This window comes from Poecilia latipinna, unplaced genomic scaffold (genome assembly GCF_001443285.1).
Source record: "Poecilia latipinna isolate Pla-1442-1.1 unplaced genomic scaffold, P_latipinna-1.0 Scaffold3124, whole genome shotgun sequence".
Classification (NCBI taxonomy): Eukaryota; Metazoa; Chordata; class Actinopteri; order Cyprinodontiformes; family Poeciliidae; genus Poecilia; species Poecilia latipinna.
This window is the reverse complement of record NW_015115740.1, coordinates 9044-15718: the sequence shown is the minus strand read 5'-3', so window position 1 is coordinate 15718 and position 6675 is coordinate 9044. Positions and strand designations below refer to the sequence as shown.

General features: G+C 39.0%; 1 pseudogene; it reads left to right on the top strand.

Annotated features, from left to right (window-relative positions):
* The first annotated feature begins 2008 nt into the window (after positions 1-2008).
* The window catches only part of LOC106940206 (C-factor-like), a 9221-nt pseudogene continuing 4554 nt past the window's right edge, over positions 2009-6675 (top strand).

Genomic DNA, 6675 nt, shown 5'->3' with positions numbered 1-6675 from the left:
ATGGGACTCGATCGTGCCCGACGGTCACGAGTTTCTCAGATCTCCGTGCAGCCGCACGCATTAACTCTAAGTAGACAACGCATTTGATATGGTTTGATGCATCGTGTAACCGGAAAAATAATACTAAAAATAATAATAAAACAATATAAAATCAGCGTGATGCGTGACTCCGAGGAGAGCGTTAAAGCTCCTCACCGGGCTGAACCTGCATGATCAGGTTAGCGCTGCTCGTTATCCACCAACGCTCCGGCCAACCGGGACCACAGACATAAACTTTACAGGGAAGACAGACAGAGCCACACGCTGGGCAGCGCGTAGAGATGTAAACGCCGCATATAATTGTTCGTTCACAAAGATAAATCATTCTCACCGCTCCCTCCACAACGCGCCTCTGAATTCGCTACAAGTTATTCCTGCGGTTCACATTGAGCTGCGCAACCAGAGCTAACGCGGCGGGTTTTAAACTCTTACCTAGAGTTCTCCAAAGGATCATAATTCCTCACAGTAAGTTTATGTAAATATCCATACATGTCAGCCTGTGTCCAGTTTGAGTGAAAGGAGGCGCGCGCGATCCGCGCTGAGGTAAAGCAGTGGCAACGCGCGAGGCAAAGCACAGAGGCACCAGCTGTGTGATTAGTTCACGCGCTGTCGGCTTTAAATGCATAAACTATAAACTTATCTATTATTAACCTATCCTTAAGGATATATCTGCTCTGCTAGTGAAATGCTCAGAGCAACAGAGACGCTTGCAGCCTGTCTTTTTTTTTTTAAAGGCGATTTTCTTTTTTTCCTTGAAACGTAAACAAGTAACGCTTAGCCTGGCAGCGAGGCTAGTAAAGCATGGCGGGCCGTCAGGCTTATAATACACTGGGGGAAACCCTGTGTGTCACATCTGTATCTTATTTTGAAGGGATATGTAAACGTTACCATAGTCAGAGCGTTTGGGCAGTGATCGAGAGGAGATGAGTAGAGCTTGTGAGTCTTAAGTCTGGTTTAGATGGCAAGATTTAAGAATTGTTGGCCAATTCTCCAAACCTCTGTGATCACAGAGGTGATAAAAGTACAACAGGTTCGATCGGTTTGTGTGTCCAAGGCAGGAGCAACACACCACACACGAACATCCCAATTCCATAGGATATTCCAGTAAAACCCCCAACATAGTATACGGGAATTTAGAATAACCAAACATGGATGATGATGTAGAAGCAATAGTGACAGTTTGTGGAGTCATTTTAAGAGATAAAAGACGTAATAAAAAGAAAAGGCGGTGGATAAAAGACAGCGGGAGCAGCCGCTCTATTTGCTGCACTATGATTTGGAGGTGAGCTATGTTTTTCATAGTTAACATTTTTAACTCAATAAACATAAACATATATAATAATGACCTTTACATATAATAATAAACATTTCCACATATCATCTCCGATATCCACCGGACTCACAGTTGTGCGATATGTCAGCTGTTTGGGATTCCCCTCTGTTCTTACGTCACTGCGCTTTCTGATTGGCTACCTGTCACATTCAACAGGTTGCATTCTCGTCCCCAGTCAGGGAAAACCCCACAGGCTGCGAGAAAAGGGCCAAGACAACCCAAATTGGGCATATTCAGGTTTTAGCGGGAACACCAACATGCAGAAGCCTTATCTGAAAGTTAAAACAACCCTCCCCCTCCCCCCGCAGCAAAATTTCTAAGTCTTGACCCGTTCGCGGTAATAAAAAGGTTGGGGACCACTGCCCTACCGTACCTGCCTACTTTCATCCCTGGGGTTAACCCTATCACTAACCCCAATCGCAAATGTTAGCGATTGGGTGATGGCCCACCCATCAATCATTTCTCAGCAGCTGAGAGCCCAGACCCTCTGGATGAAGCAAATAGCGTATAACAAGGTCTGGTTCTTACCAGATCAAGCATGGGCTGGTTAATATCATTAAGTTATAGCAATAGTTCTTAAAAGCTGCAGTTTAAAAAATGTGAAAACATTTTTGCTATGTTCTCTATAATACAAAAATGGGTTTTAGAGGTCAGTAGTTTATGCATATTATGCTACAAACTATTTTTGATGCTTTTCAAGAAGAGAGCTTTTACACAAAAAATATGGACTTTATTTAGCTCACTTTGCCACTCTATGTTCTTATGAGGAGATGAACTGAGGTAAAGTTAACTTGTTTTCATCTGCACTGAATTTTTGAAGAAGAATTTTCTGAAAACATTTGAGCAGTCTGATTGTCTCTGTGGATTTGGCTCGGCTCACATCAGTCCAGCAGACTAATTGGTGGCAACTGTCTAAGCAACATCTGTGTTAATACCAGGATGCAGGTTTTCTACACTACAGTTTTTCATTTTCAACAAAGTAAGAACTCACTTAAAGTGGTCATAAAATTATGGTGGATCAACATTATCTTACTATGCAAAACAAAAAGAGGACCTTTACATATGTTTTAAATTCTCATGTTGCATTTTCCAAGACAGTCTGTAGTTTTTGTTCAACCAAAACTGAACAAAAACTACAGACTTTTTTCTTCAATAAACTCCTAAACCCAGAAACAGGAAGGTAGTTCTTATTATGTTGCTCTGCCTGGACTCTGTGGGGCTCCTTTACACTGAGCTATGCTGTCAATATTATATTTGCACATTTTCTACTTTTCTACAATAAAATAGAAATAGAGTGTAGAACATTTAAACCATACACCTTTTTATTCACATCTCAAACACTCAGTCTTTTTGGGAACATGTTAGCATCTCATGCAATTGTTTTTAAGTATGAGTTTTAAAACTTTAATTTTCACTGAGTTTACCTGATCTAAAGATTTTCCCGCTAAATCGATGCCATTGACTTCGAGGATTTCATCATTAACAGCCAGTAGTCCTGTGCTCTCTGCGAGCCCACCCCGCACCAAGCGAGATATGAAGACCCCTGGAACCTACAAGAAGACAGAAAAAAGTGTAAACAAACAGATAGAATAGATAAGATATGTCCTAAGTTTTTAATACATCATCAACAACAAAATATCTGCTGTATGAAACTGCCAGTTTTGGTTGATTTTAAAAAACAATCTTATGCTCAACATATCTTTGCTTCCATAGGTGGGCAGTGTTATTGCATATCACCATAAAATTTGATATGCAATACTAGATGCCGTGAAGAGCATAAGTCTTTTTTTTAACCATTTTCTTCCATCACAGAAGAGATGTTTTTATTTATGGCCTGAGTACGGTAGTGAGTGCTCTCTTCATTGAGCTCACATGCCCTTCATATGTGTTTTGTGTTCAGCAAAAACTGCCCAAAGCCTGTAAAAAAAAGACACAAATTATAAAAGATGTGAATATCCCTGATATCCTTGTGATAAATGTGCATATGCTGATGAGCCTTTACATACAGAATCAATGTTTAAGGAGTTTTCTCTAGAATTACTCTTTCTGAAGCCTCAAACCTGATAAAAACCTTTAGTGACAACTGGTAATGCACTTCTGCCAGTTTGTAACTCATTAAATGTGGACTTTTGGATGTGGATCTTTTCTTCTCCTTCTGACTTCTTAAGGCACTTTTCACTGGAGTCACATTCACCCAGTCTCATTAATATATACAAACATCTACGATCAGTAGATTTGCTTAGATTTGCTTGCGTGCCTTGCCCAAAGGAAAATCAAAATGTGACAGAAGGACAACTACTCTTCCCTTTGAACCACAGTCATACACATCAATAAGTGACCATTACAATCCTGAGGAATACAGTGTTATTGTCTTGTGTTGTTTAAGTAGTAACTCTGGTCAGTGAGCAGACTGTTTCCTGCGCATTGGTTTCTAATGAGAAAAAAAATGCCTTTTCTTTTCAAAGTGGAGATTTTTTTAAAAACTGTTTTGCTGAATGTCAGTTTGATAAATCAACACTAATATACAGAACCCCACTGCATGCATCCTACAAATGTTTCCAGTCTGTTGTCGGTTAATGTCTGTGAGGAAATAAATAACAAGCTACAAATATTTTGACACGCCCTTTAGTCTCATATTCAATTATTATAAGTAACTCCCACTTTTAAACAAAGAAAATAATTATCAGTTTAGGAAAAATTCCATTGNCGCCAGGCTTATAATACACTGGGGGAAACCCTGAGTCAGTCATGGATGTATATTTAAACACATTAAAGACTGTGAATTGTATTGACGCTGGGTGGCCACACATGTGTAAACACTAAAGTCTTTGACATGGTTGTCCTTCTTCAGGCTCCTCTCTCTCTAACCTTCTTTCCTGTCAGTTCAATACAGGCTATTAGTGATTGTAAATTGCACATTCATGTTTCTGTTCATTCCAGATGTGAGCAGTGAGCAGAGCACAAGTTCAGCCTCTGAACAGGTTCAGTCTATTTTGGGAAATTCAGGACTCAACTGCTTGATTAATAATGCTGCCATTGGATTCTCCACTAACATCAGCACTGTGACCCCAGAGGCAATGATGACGATGTTCCAGGTCAACACTGTTGCACCACTCTTTGACAAAGAGTGGTGCTATTTCTCTCATGCCAACACAGGATTAGTGTTATAGTATGTATGTTATGTATTTGAATGCAATAAAATGCATGGATTTCATTTTTTTTAAAAGTCCTTTCTTATATGCAGTCCTTTTTATATCATATTTAACTTTTAGGGAAATATTTTGTGCCACTACAGTTTGTCCTCTTATTTCAGACGTTGAGGCCCATTTATTCGTGCTATAACATCTTCAGGTCTAAAGTTGACAAATAATCATAAATGTGCAGATGTTGCACTGTGTATGAAACCAACAAATACATAAACTCTACATTATATTTTCCCCTCTGACTTGTACAATTCACTTTATAAGGAGAACTAGAGAATTTGGTGGGTCAGCTCAACATTAAAATGTATGCTTAACAAACTACATTGTCTGACAGAGAAAAGTGCCACAAAAAGGCATAATGACCTGAGAAAAGCAATGTGTGAGGAAAACATTAACAGTCTGAAAGCTGATTTACTCTTCTGCCAGACCATAATGTTCCTGTATGCCTTAAAAGCAATCCAGCTCTTCTTATTCTGACCTGTTATCCACTGTTGCTCCCTGTTTATTTTGTGTGATAGTGTGGACTAAAATGCAGTACTGGTTTTGTAAATGAGTCAACCTTTTACTCACCAAGTCAGTGTGTTTTAACGGGACAGAAAACATTTCATGGATGGAATATGAGGTGCCTTGGTGACGTTTTCTTGTTTCACTGTAAGTGAGACGAGCAAAATACGAGCTGTGTTTGTATTCTGTTGTTAAACTCAAGCTTCATCCTAGTGAGAGCTGGACTCTGTCAGGGTTTCTCCTTGCCACTGAACCTGTATATGATGTTCATGTACAATCTATATAATCACGGAAAAATTAGTGTGTGGCCTGGGCACCTCAGGCACTCATCTTTCAATTTTACAGATGATGCTGTTCTGTCAGCATGTTTTGACCTTTCCGGTGTTCTGGAGCACTGATACTGATTACTGGTTTTGCTCAGGCCTTCATGCCTCTGCTACAGACTGCTGCTGCCAAGTAAGGAGATCCTGGAATGGGGATCCACAGAGCAGCTATCATCAATATGTCCTCTGTTCTTGGTTCCATCACACTGAACTGTGGGGATACCGCCAAATTCAGGAGCTATGCCTATTGTACCTCTAAGGTCAGAACATGCACAAGAAATAGTTACAAAATTCAGATGGTAGATTTGGTTTATATGAGGAATACCCATAAGAAGTACTTGCAGTCACTGTGAAATGATGCAGTAAAACAGTTTTATATATTTTGTGAGTCACAACAACAGAATAAAATAATATTTTTGTTTATTTTCCACAGGCAGCCTTAAACATGTTGACAAGGTGTCTAGCTGCTGATTTGGAGCCCAGTAAAATTCTCTGCATGTCTCTGCACCCTGGCTGGGTGAGGACGGACATGGAAGGACCTCATGTAAGCACTCCTTAGATTAAAATCAATCTCTCTGGGCTTCTTTCAACAATACTTAAAAAAGGTTCACAGGAACATCCTATATGGTGTTGTACTGATACACTTCGGGACCCAGACAGCAAAATATGAGTGAATCAATACTAGTGATGGGTAGATGAGGCGTCATGTATCATTTCGACACATAGCAAAACTGTGTCGATACTGTGTCACTGAATACTCACATCTGCTGGACATTAAAAATTCCTACAGGCAATGTAGTGATTTGACGACCTAGTCTATACAATAAGATTTAAGTCTTTGTATTTTATTGAATATTATATATTGCATTATGTCATATATTCAGTTAAATTTAAAATATATTTGATATACAGTCAATAAAAAATGTGAACACGAACCATAAAGTGAAAATTTAAGTGAATGCGTTTGGAATGAGGATCCTTGTGGACAGTGTTTTTCCCATAAATTTTCATTTAAAAAAAAGTTTTTACAACATTTTGAAATTTAGCCTGTTACGCTTTTTTGACAAAACTTCTGCTGTAGAAAAAAATAAGGTAAACACTACATTTACAGCAAACCCTAGTTTTTCTTAGGGGTTTCATTCCGAAAATAACCTGTGATATACGAAATCCGTGAAGTAGATACCTTTATTTTTTACAGTTATTACACAGCATAAATAAATACTCTACATTGAAACCAAATAAAACCTGTTTTCAGGTCTGCGGATGTGCGTGT